The sequence below is a fragment of the Zosterops lateralis genome, assembly GCF_965231275.1.
Source record: "Zosterops lateralis genome assembly, chromosome: 3".
NCBI lineage: Eukaryota > Metazoa > Chordata > Aves > Passeriformes > Zosteropidae > Zosterops > Zosterops lateralis.
Window position 1 is genome coordinate 16,834,406 of NC_139764.1, and position 18,028 is coordinate 16,852,433.

The 18,028-nt window shown below is 40.1% G+C and overlaps 1 long non-coding RNA gene across 1 annotated transcript in view; it reads right to left on the bottom strand.

Moving 5' to 3' along the window:
- LOC310906817 overlaps positions 1–18,028 on the bottom strand; it is a 53,512-nt gene that overhangs the window by 14,521 nt on the left and 20,963 nt on the right. The window contains exon 2 of the long non-coding RNA XR_014589483.1: positions 8,465–8,569. This is a non-coding gene — a long non-coding RNA (uncharacterized lncRNA). The remainder of the gene's footprint in view (positions 1–8,464; positions 8,570–18,028) is intronic.

An 18,028-nucleotide genomic window follows, 5' to 3' on the forward strand; every position in this document is an offset into this window, starting at 1 on the left:
TACAGATCATGTAATGCCAAACCCCCTGTCACAGGCAGGGATGCCACCCACTATCCCAGGCTGCTCAGAGCCCCATCCAACCTGGCCTTGAAAACTACAGGGATGGAGCAGCCACAGTTTCTCTGGACAATCTGTTCCAGTGCTTCACTAAAGAATTTCATACTAATACCTAATCGAAGTCCTTCCTCTTTCAGTATGAAATTGTTCATCCTTGCCCTATCACTATCTTCCTCAGTAAAAAGTCACTCTCCTTGTTTTTTATAGGCTCCCTTTAAGCACCGGAGGGCACAGTGAGGTTTCCCTGGACCCTTCTCCAGGCTGAACAACCACATCCCTCCCAGCCTGTCCTCACAGGAAAGGTGCTCCAGCCCTCTGAGCATCTTCGCGGTTCTCCTCTAGACTTTCTACCTAAATGTTTTTGTTACTTTCAGGCAACTCTTGGGTTGGTTTTTTGACTTGAGATTTAGGTTGTTTAAAGTTTTTCCTTTTTAAAAGCTTTGAGTCGCGTTGGTACACAGAAGAGGAGTCTTCAAGGCTTTGTTTTCTGGTTTCTTGAGTTGTTTATTATTTGATATCACAGAGTTTTTCTTTGCTCCCAGCTGAAGTTTGGACAGCGGCTGGGACACGAGGGGACTGCTCACTGATGGGACATCACCTTAAATTTATACAGATAATTACGTGTAGGTTATTTACTATTTTGTACCAATGCCTAGTGCTTACACTAAGAGGGTCACTTCTGCTTTGACCCAATCTACTCTAACTACTTTATATTACCACTACTTTAGAAGATGGAGGACAAGGAAGAAGGAGAGGGACACGAGGTACCACTCAAATTTCACCATTTTGTCCTCCATTTACTTCTATTCTAAGAATCTTAAAACTACTAAATTTTGCATTTTCTACTGTGCTGAACGACTATTTTCACTTTTTGGCGATTTGCAATTCTTCTCCTAATGCTGGAAGTTTCTCTTATGGGCTAAGATCAAACTCAGTGTCTTTTTGGGGCTCTGTGCTAAGGTTTCTAACCTCTTTGGACTGGCTCTACACTCTTCTGTATAGGGCTCAATATTTTTTTTTTTTTTTTTTTTCGGGTCCCAGGTCATCCAAAGGGATGTCCTGGACTCCAACAGGCAACCTTTCGGGAGCCAGGAGAGCAGCGCTGCCCTCCAGGGCCGGCGTTGGGGCTGAGCAGCCGCGGGCAGGTCCTGCCTTGGAGCGAAGGCTGCAAGAGGAGCGGTGACCACGAGAAGGCGGCACAACACAACTCCGGGAAGCGCTTCCCTGCCGGCCAGGAGACTCGGGCATGCAGCCCAGCTCAGGAAACCTGGCAACCTCCAGATAAAGGGCTTCCTGAAGTCAAGAGAGGAGCAGAAAAGCGCGGCACATCGCTGATTTACTGGGATACGGGCAGGCGCATCCACAAAAACCACAGCCAAGATAACGCTGGGTGTGAGTGCCAGGCAGAGCTGGCGGGGCGGCTTTGCTGCTTTGTCACCCTGGGGCTTACACAGAAGTCTTAGAGGCTCTTAACACTGCTATATGGCACAGACTAAAGTGTTCTCTCCTGCTCCTCTTCTCAGGCAAAATCGTTTTAACTTAGACAGGAAAACTGCCTACCTGAGAACTGAACAAAATCTGGGAAAAGGCTTCTGACAGTTGACCAGTTAACAGATCATACACAGAACCGAAGGGACAAATGAGTTTTTACAATAAAATTACTACAGCAAACAGCAGGGGATAATTATTGTTCTTTATCCTTTAATATCATTAGCTTCTCATTGTGTCATACAACACAACCCTGATCCCACCTAAGTTTTCTGAATCATGTCACTGAACATGCAGGTTGCTCTTGATTTCTGACTCTGAGATGAGCCTGTTTCCTTGGATTCCAGGTGAAGGGAGCTTCACAGGGGTTGAGCAGGTATCCATAAGGACAGCACTGTGTGCTCAGGCAGTAACAGCACAGGAAGAACTTGGGACTGAAAAAATAAAAGCGACATGGGCAAGTGTGGTCTCAGATATGCAATGCAAGGTGCCTGCAGACATACAGCAGGATTTGGTTGTCTCTCATTAACTTTATTTAATGGCACAAATAATCTATAGAAAAAAAAAAAAACACATACCACAGGAACATGATATATAAACACAAAAACAAGCAAATCAAGTTGCCAAAAGGAATGGTTAAAATGCAGGCTACTTGAGCAGTGGCCTGAAGCCAGGACAGCTATTTAACTATTCCACACCCTGATGGAGAGGAGGCTGTGATTGTATTCCATTGCTACCTATAGCTATTTTTCTGTGTAAGAAAAGAGGAGGTGCACACTTAGTTGCAAGAACTCTAAGTAGAAAGCACTGGATAAAGAGTAAAATCATACTATACTACACCTGGAAAAAGGAAGGCAAGGAACATCTGTACCAGACGGAAATAAAGTTCAGGGGAAGTCATGGGATACCCAGGCAAGGAGTACACAGGCTGTGCAGTGAAGAAGACAGTCCAGGAGGGCTGATTTACAGCACAAACAAAGGCAGATTTGAGGCCAGTGCATGGAAGGGACACACCTGTGCAAGCACTACAGGCCACTTGCACCATCTCCTGTGGCAGCAATACCCAGGGCACAGTGGAGGAAAGGACATGAGATGACTGCATCCAAGATCAACAGTATCATACAGAAAAATTCAGGTTGGTTAGGGTTTTTTTTCTCTCTACCAATGAATAAACTCACATCCATTCCATTCTAGCACAGCCTGCTCTTTCAGAATTTAGAAGCAAGGGGATTCCTGTTCAGTCTGCTACAGAAAAAAGGGATCTGAATGGGCATCCACAGACACTCTGAGCTCTGAGCCAAATAACCACATGTAACCCAGAAATTCCCAGAAGAGTTGGTTACATCCTCTTTCCTGCTGCTCTGCACCAAAACTCCTCAGTAACAGTGCAGCTCTAACAACTTGGTCCCCTCAATTTACTCTCACCTTACACCACAACCTTACCTGTGCCAGGACAACTGTTGAACTGTATCAAGGAAAATTAACCTCTCCTACCCTTTCTCCTCCCCACAAAAAAAAAAAAGTTTTTAAGAAAGAATTAATTAGCTTCCCAATCTAACTCACTGTGCAGTCACATCAGCTGTTACACTGGCACAAGTGAATATGTAGGTGATGGTGGCAGCAGGCAGGAATGAGTGACATGCAGATCACACTGCTGTGAGAAAGAAGGGCTTGTGAAACCACATACTCGTGGAGGCTGAGACTGATCATTAATCACTGAGGAAGCACTTTTAACTTTGGCACCAGTCAAACTACTCAGCTCTTAACATCTTAACCTGAGTGCCTTGCCAAAACTCAGGTGGTTTTTCCAGTTAAAAGATACTGGTATAGAATTTAACTCCAAAATAATGCTGCTTTAATTAAGTTCACAAATTATAATTAGTTTTAACTGTTAGTTTTAATAACTGGCATTAATTTTCAATTTCAAAGCATTCCCCTTCAACCTTGCTCACTGGACTTTTCACCCCATCACTCACAGCAAAGGTTGCTGGATCAGCCTTTGCCACAGAGGAGGAATGGGAGGGAGCAGCCAGGGAAGGAGTGAGACTCTTCTGTAGCAGCTCTGCTGCTGAAAGCACAGGAACTTTCCTCAGTGCCAGACTGTTCTCAGGAGGCGTCTAACACTGTTTCCAGGCTGTGCTTCACACCAGTTTCAGCCTCTCAGCTGTGCCAGCTCCAGGTACTCAGCCTTCTTGAGTACTTGCACTCCAGCTGAAGGGTGAGAAACCTCCCACACAGAGAAGGCAGAAACAACAACTGACTTTACTCTTTGGGGTTTTTTTTCCCTTCCAATGTATTCATCAGGTCTACTTTCAAGATAAAAACTAACAAGCCCTTTTACAGGGTAAAATCTTTCCCAGCTGTGCAAGAATCAAACAAATGAGACAACTGAACGTGCCCCCAGTGGGTAAAGCAGGATGCTGCCCTGAGACCTCTTGCTCAGCTTTTCTTTACTCTTACCCAAGATAAGCTTCCTACTTACTCTGTGGTTTTTCTGTTTAAGTTCCCAAACCCAGCTCCTTCTGCATACGTGCTTCCCTTCCCCAAGATGACTTAATATTGCTCATTAGTACAATTAGTTTAAATATTCAAGTAACCTCTGCTAAGTTTTCCCAGAACTGATGACATGCTTAAGTATCTTTCAAAACATGGTACCATTTCTTTAACATAAAATTACAAGAAATAAAGGGCATCAATAAAACCTCCTGATTTCAGGCAAGCACCTCACTAGTTAAAAATGGAATATTTAAGCACACACCAACACACCTCTTTAGCTAAACTGCTCCTTCCTCTTGCATACAGTCACACATGAAACAGCTTAATGTGCTCATAGGAGAGGAGATTTTATATAAATAATTGTAAAAAAACCAAAAAAACTTAAGGAGACTCAGCAGTTCTAGTTTTCCTCCTTGCATGTTGTGCATTTTGATCTCAAGAAGATATAAGCTCCATGCCCATCAAGAGGAGATAAAACATTTATGATCCTATATTGCATAATGCCTACACATTTGAAGGTAAATAGTCACAGATATTTTACAGAGACATTCTCTCCCTTTGCAGTTTTGTCAGTTCATGTTCCAAATCAGGTTTTAAAGCCTTCATTTAGCTGCAGAAAATACAGTGGCTGCTAGAATGAAGCAATACACAATACATGTGTTGTAAGGTAATTTCAAACATGTGCACTGAAAAACTTACAAAATTTGCTCAGTACCACATAAATTAATCCTATATCACCTGAAGAGAAAAGGGTTGAAAGTACATTTATTTAGACTTATTTCTGCCTTTTTTTTTTTTTTTTTAATTTAATCTTCAGGATGGCACTAGACAAATGAAGTTATACTGAGCCCTCATGTCCCACAATGCTTCTGCTTGCTCTGCTCAGTGTTTATTTTCATTTCTGAGTGCATCAGACTGGCATTCCACTTGTAGGTGTAGTAAGAAAAAACCAAACTTGAACTGCCTTTGTACAATGTACAACTTGCAAGCCTGGATGCCTGCATAAAGCCAACTAAAGGTCAGAGCAGAGGAGCTGTAATTAAACTTGTCATTTAGAAGAAACTCAGGCCTCACTCCAGAAATGTATCAATGAAATTGCTTAGCTTTCAGTTGCTTGAGTCCTATACAGAAGGTCAGCAGTACTTTCCTAGATAGGATCCTAAATGTGGATTGGAATTCCAAGTAGTTTACAGCAGACTCACCTGCATTTCTAGCAGGACTGTTTCTCCCTTTACTTCACTCCATGCAGCAGTACCCAGCCATGGATTGCTTAATGCCCATGCAGCCCCCTGCCCTTATCACAGCAGCATCTGCAGATGTATTAGGCAGTTTGAAAGCTCTGTACTACATGATTTGTCAGAATTATACTTGTTGACTCAAGTAAAAGGTACCACCTCTAGCAGATGGCCCTTCACATTTCCATCAGTACTGATAAGATAGACTCTTGTCCATTCTGGATGAAATTACAGGGGATTCTCTAGTTTTAAAGTTTTTCCAGTCTTGGCAAGAAGGTGTAGTAACAAAGGCCAAACGCCTGAGCTGGCCTGATGTGCTTTTTCAGCCCTAAAGGTTGTTTTTCCACGTAGGAATGAGGCTGCTGTCCCATCAGGATGAGAGAGGGGTGCAGTGTCATGGCATGCACGGGATCAGTGCGCAGTGGAACCATGTGCATGTCGTGCCTGCTCAGGGGACAATGCATCACCTCCCAGAACTGCCAGCACAGCACCTTCCACAAGCATGAAATGGTCTGTGTTGGGAGGGGGGAAAAGGAAAGAAAGACAAGATTCCCTGATTATCATATCATGTTCCTCATCCTGTCAAGTGACCCACCAGGCTGTGGCGAAGCACGTGAGGCTGCCTCGATCCCGCTGCATTATATAACTTGGTGGTGACTGAGCAGATGTGGCATTTAAAAATGTGTCAACTGTGCCCCCAGACAATCTTAGAGAAAAAGCAAACAAAACTAACCCAGACTCTTCCATCATCCTGATCACAATCTTTGGTGATTATTTTTCCCCAAGTTTTTGTCTGCAACGTGATTTTTCCCTCTCTGTCTTTGTCCGACCTCAGTTGTGGGAATTTTCCCTTCTCCAGTGCCAGTGATGGGAAAGCAAGAGCAGAACTGCTGTTCTGGTTCACATGATCTGTCACAGAGACCCTGACCCCAAGCACAACTGGGTTTTTTTAGTGAGAATCTGGGGAGGCAAGACATATTTAAGCTGCAGCCCTTGCATATGATCACAAAAGTCTGAAGTGAGCACATTCTCCATCTCATGACCAAAGCACTGGGCATGACTGTGCATCCTACTTCTGCCTAGTAAATACCTGTTCATCTAACTTTTATCTCAAATATTTGTGGGAGGATGCAGCCTAAATTTGCACTGTGTGATTTAAATGAACTATGCCATTTCCTCTTCAAGTCCATCAAGTTATATTGCAATACCATTTCTGTTTAAGTGATCTGCAGCCCTCTTCAATTCTAGTAATTTAGGTTTCCACAGAACAGATGGCAAACTAATAGAGAAATGCACAGTCACAAATACATGGAGCACTCACTGCCTGTACACAGTGAATCAGTACATGATTCACCCACTTTCATAAAACAATTGTGACCTTTCCTCTGACTACTTCCTCAAACAAAATACAGAGGAATATTAATAACATACGGAAACCAGGAACCAACAAATAGGGGGAACAATAATAGCTCGTCTCATGATTTTTTTTGCTATTGTGCTAATTCTTGCTCCACGCTCTGCATTTCTCAAATGTTTCTGTCATCTCTTGCTACCCTTTGACTACTTAACCAGATCCACTAAAGCATAGGTTGCTCTCTGTTAGGAAAGAAGTGAAGGCAGAGAATACCTGAAGGCCTTGCAAAGGGGTACATTTTTTTAAAACTGTATAAAAATATTTTTAAATATACTATTTATTTAAAAAATATATTGTTTATTTTTATGTTGTTTATAAAAATAAACAATATACCAATCTGCAGATAATATTGTTCTATATTTTAAAAATATCAACACATATATGTACGACTTTCCTTTCTGCCTCTTACAGTGTAAAGCTGATAACAAGCAACCCTGAGCATCAAGATCACACTTAATCAACAAACACAACGTATACTGAGAATTAGAGAAGGCAAAGTTAACATGCTACAGTATTGCACCATAGATGTTTTTGCCCCCACATGTGAAAAATCTCAGGCATACAATTAAACACAAGCAAAATTCTTTCAGGAAGCTACTGGCAATATCTCACTCTATTAGGCATTTTGAAATAATTCATTAAATATCAGAGAAGAAGCCCTACCTGGTCTCTAGAAACATGAGGTGATACACACCAAGAGGAAAATGTACTTTAAATGTTATGCAAAGCTTTGGCAGAAAGATTAAAGTGGCACCATTCTCCAAACCCCAAACCAGCAGAGTTGAGATAGAAGAGAAATATCAGAGCCCCACTGGATCCTACCTGGACATCATACACGTGAAAGAAAGACGTGGTAAATCTGAGAAACAAAGGCTAAATATATTTTCAAGGGACACCATCCTGCAAATATTCTGTAAACAGTGGGAAAAAGTGGATTTTCCTCACAGTATGTAAGACTTTGTAACCTGGTACTTCACTGCCTTTTTTTTTTTTCTTTTTTTTTTTTTTTTTTTAAATTTCTAAATCAGATCAGTTATTTCTTAGTAGCTTGCTCTGGTCAGGGATCACAGTGTTCTAGGGACCACATAATTGGCATCCCGAGGTGCAGAAGAGGTGGTTCCTTGAAATGCCATGGAGTTTGCTGGTTGCTACCAGGTTGGGCTATGAGTTCCTCTCTGGGACAGACAGTGTAGCCCACGGAATGTTAGGAAACCTTCAGGAGTGGCGGAAGTGTGGAAAAGTCTGACTACTTATCAGATGTAGTCACCACAGGGATGGTTTGCAGGGTTCATGATCCCAATTTCCAAGGAAGTAGCTAGAAGCCTGTCTTGCAGGCCTCTGAGGGATCACTTCAGAGCCACAGTGCACCAACTCCCTTTTCCCACGGGAATGTGGTGGCAGTCTGCATCACCCAGTGCCAATGCTTTCACACATTAGACAACACAGTGGGTCAAAACAAGTCAACCAAGGAACCAGCAGTGGATACTGGATTTGTATTACCAAAAGTCTTATAAACCCCTTAAGGGGTTGTGTCTCTTTATCCTTGGCACTGTACCAGTAAGTAACAAAGAGCTCCCATTCCAAACAACACACCACATCCACTGCTGACAAGATGCCACAGGAGGATGAAACACAGGAACAAGATGGGGATGGATAAGCACAAAAATAGCTTGAAGAAAAGCAGAAGTCCAGAAGTTCCCCTTTTCCTAACGGTTGATTTGTATCCTCTGGCAGTGTGGCACAAATGCAGATTACTGAAAGCAACTGTACTCACTCTTAATGAGAAATTTGCCTTTGCCTCACTTGGGGCTCTGTTTCCCCACTGCTTTATCAATAGCACAGTTCAAGCAGCTCAGATGTTCAAACCCTGACGCAAATTCTGAAAGACAAGGAATGTTTGGCAGTTACTGGAATGCTGCAACAGGCAGGTAGAAGATGCAATGTGGTGAAATACTCAGGCCTGCAGTAAAGTTTAACCACACTATCAAACACAGCTGTAGCAGTCACATGCTGGGGATTTCCCAGCTGCAGACTCCCAAAGCACACGAGTTTCAAACAATTCAGTCACTATGTAATCAGCAACCATGTGACAATTTCATTTTCTCTTTCAAAACATCCAAACAAGTCTGGATTCAGAAAGACCCTGTGGCTCAGCCACTGTGACTCTTAGTACTTTTTCTGCATTTATCATGTCAAACATAACACTACTGCTAGAGTAGGACTGTACTGGTTTACCACAGAAAGTCCCTCTGTGATCTTCATTCAGGAAGGAAATAAGTGTCCTCACATACTGACGAGACCCTGAAGATTCCCTTAGCAACATGATCTGGATAAATCACATCAAGACCACAGGTTAAACGTGTGACACTCAGGAATGATTAAGATTTTTGTCTCTGTCACTGGAGAACACAAGATTATGTATGAGAAGATGATCACTTTAACAGAGTATAAAACAGATAAGAATTAGAAAAATAAAAGCCTACATTTAAATGCCTTTATCCATCCTAATTCTGCTCGGTTATTGTTCCTCTCCTCCCTCAGTTAGAAACCAGACTGAAAGCCCATTAAAGAAGAGGTACAGTTCAATTATGCCAACTGTCTTTTCCTCTGCTCATTATCTGTGAGTATTCTGGATAGGAAAACATACTGAAAGAAGTCATTATTTACTTCTAGTTTCCTCTTAGTCTGTACTAATTGGCAGGTTTAATCAGGAATATTCATAAAATAATTATTACTAAAATGATGTTTAAGAGGTTTAATTGCAATGTATGTGTGTTAAGGAAACAGTTTTTCCTGGGAGTACAGGAGACAGGAGAGCCTACAGTGATGATTATATTTCAGGAAGGAAAAAGGAAGTCAGAGGGGAGAACTGTGCTAAGGGCCCTGCCCTGGGAAAACATTTGATTTAAAATTCTAAAGTAAGGAGGCATGCCCAATCCACATTTTTGCTTTATCACCTCTGAACAGCTATTGTTTCAGAATGCTGACTGAATTTGAATTCTCACTGTAAAACATGCAGTGTTTTCTACTCCTGGGAGCAGCCTTTAACATCACTTACAAACCAGCTGGATGCTATAGCTCCCTGAACACTCTTTATGTCATCCCTTTTAATTTACATCATGCTATTCTAAAAGAAGAAAAATATACACTGGTTTGGAACAAAATGCTGACACATCCTCTAGATATGTGGATCTGAGCCACAGAGGCAAAATGCACTAAACTAAAATGAGTGTCTGCTGTACAAGATTATAAAGAAAAAAAAGAATTAGTTTTGGCTTCTGCTGGTAGAATCCCAGATTCTGCATTCATGGTATACTACTGTGGGACATGTGCTGGTGAAAATTTTGCATAGAGAACATAATGTTGTGATGAAATGTATCTGAAATCTCACTTTTGCAGCATCACTTCTGGAACAGATGACATTATCCTCAGAGTAAATATGATCATATGAATAAGAGAAAAACAAATGCATGACTTGGGAAGACCTCTTTAACAGGGCTTTTATGAAAATACATTCCCTGTGGTAACCTTACCTCTTAGAAAAACTCAAAAAGTGGACAGTGCAAGTGTTTACCTCTGTTTGACTGGAGATAAGCTGGACTAGGCAGGAGGATGTTACAGTAGCAACACCTGAGGAAGCTGACAAGAAAGCAAACCCACTACCTGCTCAGTCTCTGACAAACTTGAACTAGCATGGCAGAGTGTTAGAACATGACCTTTTCAGTCTTTTACATACTGAGATTGGAAGAGGTAATGAACCAAAGGTCATGAAATCACCACCAATGCAAGAGAATGATGCCATTATTATTAGTGAACACTGCACAATGATGTAAAATGTGATTTAAATGCTAAAATGTTATTTAAGTGCTTAAAAACACAATAAACCACACTAACAAAGTATAATGAGTAGATGAGATGAGGAAGAGACTGCTGCATAAAGACATGAGTGTGCTGCAGTTGTCAGTAATCTGCAAGTTCAGAATCCTATCACATTAATTAAAACTATGGTTGAAATTGAATTGAAAGTCAAAAGTGAGAGGTTTTTTAAAGAAGAAACCTTAGGATGGTCATGAATTTGTAATTCCACAGTCAAGGGAAAGATAATTTTGCCTAAAAATGGTGTTTTCTTTCACAATTCAAGTACAAGCAGAAGTTCATAACAAAAAGTGCTATATAATAATGAAGATAAACAGTAATAATCCCTGTGAGTTATAACTTACAAAAGAAAAAATATCAATAACTTAGAGACATCAGCAGGAAGTCCACAGCTGACATTACCAATGTAACACAAAGAACTAAAAACCCCTCAAACTTATCAAGACTACAATACCCTAGTGACTATAGAAACCCTTTGCCAAATGGAAATGACACAACTTTTAATAGTAGTGCAGAAGAAACAGACATATTTAGAAATATTTCTATTCCGTATTTGGACAGCTGTTCTTATGTCACATGATGAAGTTGAACTATTTTGCAGTCCCCTGGAAACCAAGCAGGACGTTATATTACACACATTTGAAATCAAGATTTTAAAGTCAGCCAATTCATCCACCTCACACCTAAGAACTAAGACAGAGAAGATTTGAGAGCTAATCATGTTTATTTTACTAAATTAAGGCATTCCAGGGAAATCCCATTTGACTGAAAAAGTGCTAATATTGTGCCAATAATAACAGAGGCCAGCAGGATGACTCAGAGCTAATGGACAGTGAGTCTGACCTTCCTTCCAGGTAATAAAGCTGTTATAAATTTAATGAAGAATGGAAATAAGAGAATATAATTAATATCATCCCAGTGAACCCAGTTTTGTGGCAAACAGATCTTGTAAAACAAGTCTGCATTGTTTGATCAGACAAGTACTTGGATGATGGAAGTAATTGCATATTTGCAATATATCTGTGGAGAGCACTTCACTTAATAGTGTATGACATTCTCATTATGAACACTGGCACAATACTATCAGTAACATGTATTAAATTAACTGAAAACTGAAAGATCTAACAAAGGAATAATGAATGGGGACTTGCAACGTAAACTTTAGGACTCTCGTGAGAAGAAAATAAATATATACATCCATGATAACAAGTTTTGTGAGATCAGTAAAACTGTGAGGATGAAAGATGAAGATATTAATGCAGAACAATTTGAATCACTTAATAAACTGAGCCAGTTCTAATTAAACATGTCTTAGTACAGCAAACTGCAAGGGAAGTAGAAATAAAAGCTCTGCCAGTAGCCAAGTATTCTCCCTGGAAAACATATGGTCTGAAAAGTACCAAGAATTACAGGTAACAAACAGCTGACATTGTAGCTAAAAAATCCAAACAAAAACCCAGTCTTAATATACTCCTTGTATGTATAACTAATACCAGCTTTTTCACTAGTGAAACGTGCTGTGAATCACCACACTAAGTTTCACAGTTTAGGAAGAATTTAAACATAAAAAAGGCAGACAAAATTATTTGAAGAGGAAAATGTCTTGCAGTGACAAGTTTGAAGAAAAGACTCACTTGTTAACATTTTTAACTAGCTTGACTTAATAGAACAGAAAATGCTGGTTTCTAATGGTTACTCACTGTAAACACAAAGTTCATGTAGAAACATGGCCTATTAAACAACAAGTTATTTATAGGTGAAATTACCATGGGAAATCTCAATGGCATCTTCATTTCAAGGCTGGATACATTTTTTGGGTGTTGTAGGTCAGCATGTATTTGCCTGATATTGCAGTTGAACATAAAATACTGTATACAGAGGTAACTGGGTAATAATGACCTATGACACAGCCAGCAAACTAACTGACCTAGTAGGTTCTCCCAGCCTTCTTCTCCCCATGTGGATACTGTAAATATATTTTTCTCTCTTTGTCTGAAGAATTGAGCTGACACCAATACACCAGTTCACTGATTTTGGAATATTCTATGTTGAGATCTGCCACAATTCACTCAATGTTGTCAGAGCCTCAGGCCTCTTTCAGAACAGGTATTCTCTGGAAAGGCAAGGGTTTTGTTAAAAGGGTACAGTTAGAGGCAAGTGGAAACCCTAAGTCTGATCCCACTGACATTAATATGTGATTTGCCATCGATTTGCAGCAGCAAGATCTGGAGCAGAGTGTTCATAACCCTATGGAAATGGTTCTAATTTTGGGCTTCTTAATTCCACACACAATTTCTTCAGGAGCAACTGTTGTGCATGGTATTATAATAGCAGTCAGATCTTCTGCTTTTCCAGAAATAACCATGTTATAAGCTGCTGCTTCCTTATTTTATGTATTTACAGATATCAACAGGCCTATATAAAGCCTCTCCACGATTTGTTCATGTACAGTAGTCTTCCTTTTGATATATTTTTAGATCAGTTGCACATAAACAACACTTCCTCAACCTACTGAACTTTGCTCTGGGACGATGATCAAGGAAATGCAAACACTGTGCTGTTTAAAGGATGACAGCCAACATTTTCCACAGCACTCGCTGAAAGGGTAGGGTACTATGAAGCACAAAGAGTGTAGCGTGACTCCAGCGTGATGCAGCACCCACTTCATGCTCACAACCTCTGCACCTGCCTCTGGGGCAGCCTCCAGGAAAAGGTAGGTGTGAATTTATCCATCTGCAAGAAGCAGCAGCTTACATGATTTCTCATGTAAGATGTACACATAAAAGACCATACACGATCTTTCAGTTTTCTAATAAACAATGCCACGTTGAAGAAAACAAGAGCTTCAAGCCTCTTTGCAAATAATTTTATCAAAGGGAGAATTGTAATAAATAAGATGACTCATCAAGGAAAAGCTGCATCTGTGTGCTCCTTTCCCTCTTTGCTACAATGTTTGATGAAGCTGGAAAACACCTGGAGAGGCAATTTTCCTATGGCTAGGTTGTTGTGTGCTTTCAAGCATATCACCTTAGAATTTCAGGAATGGCAAAACTACCCTTTTCTGAATTTTCCAGTGTAGAGGATATAAACAGGCCCAACTTCTGGTTACTCCAGCACAGGAAACCGTTCTATCATATTTTGCCATTTCCCCCAGAGTAAGAAGTGTGGCTAAGTACAGCCATATCTGTAAGATTTTTCATGTTTTGTAAAGCTTGGCTGCTAAAGTAGCAGATTGGACAATAGTAAAAAAAAAAAAAAAAAAAAAAAAATTGTGCAGATATCAGGACTGTTTTATTGGTTAAAGTACAAACTAAATCAGTCCCAGTTACATTACTGAGAAGTGTTGCATGAAGATTTCCCCTCACAGGGTGTAAAGTACGCCAAGAAAAACTCATAGTGGTTTTGCAATTTTCAGCTCCCTCGTATGCTGTGACAATTCTCCTGTTCTGATTCTGTTCTGATCCCATGCAGCCAATGCATGTCTTACTCTGCAGAGCACTGGTGTAGGGAGAGGACCTGTTAGCATGTCCTAATCAATAATTCCTTATGCGCAAATGTTGTTTTAAAATACAGATTAGTCACACAACAAACAATCAGAATATTGATGAGAAAAGCACTTGGGACAACTGCAGTTTGCAATGATTATACCTGAGATGAAAATCCAGTGTACGACAGAATTTACATGTGCACCTGTTGCTATATATCAGTAAGAAAAAAAATGCTGCCATTTCATCAGATACCAGTAAATAAAATCTTTATGGTGTTGAAAAAACATTACAATGTTAATTTGTGTGTTTTCTAAGTGGAAATTGTTGAGATATTGCTGTGGATAGAGTGAGAGCTTTATACAATCCCTCCATTGGGTTCAGATTTTTGGCAGCAGCTTTACAGAACCAGAATGCCCATGCAGACAGCAGAGAAAGCCAAATCCCACACAGCAGTGCAAGACATAATCAAGTTATGTCTGCTTTGTAGGAACAAGACATCCTTGTAGAACTGATTGTTTTGCATCTCTTGTCCTGCTGGCAGAAGTAGAGATACATGCAGGTGGAATATTCTGCAGCTGGAAGCCCAAGGACACTGAGAATGGAGAAAAGACACAAATGGGCTTTGAGATGGAGAGTGGTACACAATGTGAAATGAGACAGAAAATGACTGACACAGAGACAGCAGGACAGGAGCATAAACAGTACAAGAGAAGACATGGGAGACTGAAAAGGGTAGAGGCACATGACTACATCATGTGTAAAATCAGGAAGACCTGACTCAAACTGGCAAAAAGTGAAAGATATACAAATAGGTAAAAGCATGGTGATGCACAGGTTGTGTGTTGATGCAGATTTAACAAGAATCTGAAGCTAGGAAAGCTGAGGCTTATAGTCTGAATTTGGAAGGTGAAATGCTGGTACAGACAATCTTTTTTCAGCTGTTAAACCTGTGTTAGGTGAAATTCACTCCCTTACAACTGAAATTAATGCCTACTGTGAATGCCTCAAGCCACCACAAATTGTCTTTCAGGATCCTGCAGAGCCCTGTCTTACATGTGGTCTGGATCTTAAAAGAAGTAATTTGAAGAGGCTTGTGTCCTGTGAAACTCCAGCAACTAACAGGTTAAAAAAAAAAAAAAAAAAAAAAAAAAAAAAAAAAAAAAAAACACACAAACAAAAAAAACACCCACCTCCAGGAGTTTCTGCAGGAAAAATGGAAAATGGCCATTTCCCAATTGTTGTTAATTGTGACTGTCCCTTTGCTCCTTTGCAAATGGATAGGGCAGTTTTTCTAGTTACTCACAAAGAACAGGTCCCATCCCATGCCAACCTGCTGGACACCAGTAATATGGCTTGCATGAGTTAGGATCATGGAATCGAGCCACACAGACTAACTAGGCTGGTCCTATCCACAAACCCAAAACCATTTTCTGGTCTCCAGACTAACATTTCATGTTCTCTCCTGACTCAGGCTACCTTTCAGCCCTGGATCCCTCTGAATCTCAATCCACCCCTCTGTGCTGGGGGCCACTGCTGAGCCTCCCCTCTCTCGTCACAGTGCCATGCTTTAAGGAAAATGAAGAATGCAGCCTTTGTGGCAGCACTGAGTGAACACCACTTGTAAGGAAAATATCCCAAATCTCATTAAAAAGAGATAAAGCCATCTGGACTCTAAGACAGTCAGTTTGAAAAAAAACCCACAAAACTATTCTGAAACCAATTTACAAAGAAAAAGAGATAGGAAAACAACTTTGCTGCCAACAAATGTTGCAGGCCTTGTCATCTATTACCACATGAACAAAACACTCAATGACTGACTCCAGTACCATTGCCAATTATTATGACAACATACAGTATAACCATATTATGTTTACAATGTAATATATGTGAGTATTCAATAGAGCCTGGCAGGACTTCAGTCACTGCCTTTTTTATGCTTTAAAAATCAATTTTTTAAACTGAGTTTGCTGTATAACATGTTCCCTAATTACATAGTTTACTGTATAGAGAACAAGAAAGGATATTGAAAGTGATTTCAGGCAAACCTCTGAACATTTAGTGAGATAAACCCTTTTTATTCATACACATTGCACCACTAACAGCCAACATAATGCCTTTATTCTATAAACATGCCTCATCTCATTCCCATTGACATCAGAGACAACTTTTCCAAAAGTTTCAGCCGCAACTGAAACTCAAGAACAAAATGTTCAGGGCCTAGTTTTAAAAGGGCTCCTTCCTCACCTTTGATGCTACAATTGCAAAGGTAAACAGGATCATTTAAACATCTGCTCCTTTTGGGAATGACATCAGAAAAACAGTTTGCCAAATGATTTGATTTATATTTCCCAAATCACGTGCCAAATAGAAGCAGGAGGTTGCCTTGGAAAATATGAACTAAAGATGTGCTCAGACTCAAATATCCAATTACTAAAAGGCCTCACTGTCAGTCCACAGCCAAGAACTCGGTCAAATTTCTGGGTGGGCTACCTATTTTACATATAAATCAGGACACGGTCAGAGATACTTAAAATAACAATGTGCATGCTAGCTTAAATACATCAGGCCTAAGTAACAACACACCAATATGATCATAATGATTCTCAGGCAAGCCTGAGTTCAGAATTAACATGGTTCACCAGCCAGGCTTTAGAGCAAGTTATCCAATGAGGCTGCATATGCTTCATCCTTGGCAGTACTCCAGACCTGACTAGATAAAGCTCAGAGTGGATATGGATGTCATAACCCAAACTTCAGTTACTAACACTAGCTTGTTCTGCAACTGAAAGGTGTTTAAAAACACATGCCAGCCCTGGCAGCTCCAAATCACAGCCCCGGTTGCACAGTGGGCAGACTGGAAGCAAGTAGCAATTGCAGAGATGCTTTCTTAAATGTGATGCTTGGTTTGGAAATCTTTGTGCTGGCACAGTGGACTGAGTGAAGCTGTTTTGCAAATACCTGAAGAACATCTAGAACCTCTCAGAGACTTCTCTGATTACTGTAGGGCAATCCATTTTTATGCTTCAGTACGATTGATAAAATCTAAGATCTATGCATATATTTAACAGGAAAATTTGGAATATATGCACTTATATTTCTACAGTCTGGTTAGAGAGAAAGCCATTCAAACAATTCCAATATCAGGCTAGAGAGAAACTGTAAGGGTAATTCCTCAAGTAGCTGCCTCAAGACATATTTAATGTTTTCCCTTGTGACCTTGGCAGAGAAACTAGGTTTGTGATAAGCTGTTAGTACAAAGAAAGACTGTATTCCACACCAAGGGGGAGCAGAGAACTCTGCAATAACAGAAAGAAATTAGATAAAGTGCATGGTCATCCATATAGGAGCAAGAATTCCTGTGACAAGCTGGAAATTACAAACGAGGAGAAAGAATAGGGCGTATCAGAGGATGACTGTGAGCAATCACTGTGATGTGGCACAAAGAACAGTGGGATATTCTGAGTGAGATGTTGCCAGGAAAGGCAGCGTCAGGATACAAAGTGCTGATCAGAATGAAACATAATGAAAGATCTTGCCACTCATATTCAAGAAAAATGAAGTACAAACAGTGCAATTGCAGAGAAGTTTGACACAGTTATAAAAATAAGATGAACACTAAGGATATAGATAAATTGATTCTTCTGAAAGAAAAGTCTGATCTAACTATTAACAAGCTGACAAAATTCAATACTTCGAATATTTCTTTTACAATACCCTTTATATGGAAATTATTACAATTTAAAATGAACAGCATTATGTACTACTTTGTTTCTCTAGACATCAGTTTTGGCATATTTTTCTTATGGATATTGGTTTTTTCCATCATCTGTTCCAGGACTTTGGATAGCAACAAGTTTGACATTAATTTCAACATGAATCCTCACAAAGACAGAAAAACTTATATTTTTCTCCAAGACTGACAGGTATTTTAAGAAAAAAATATCAGTTACTAAGGAGAAACAGAAATGACAGTT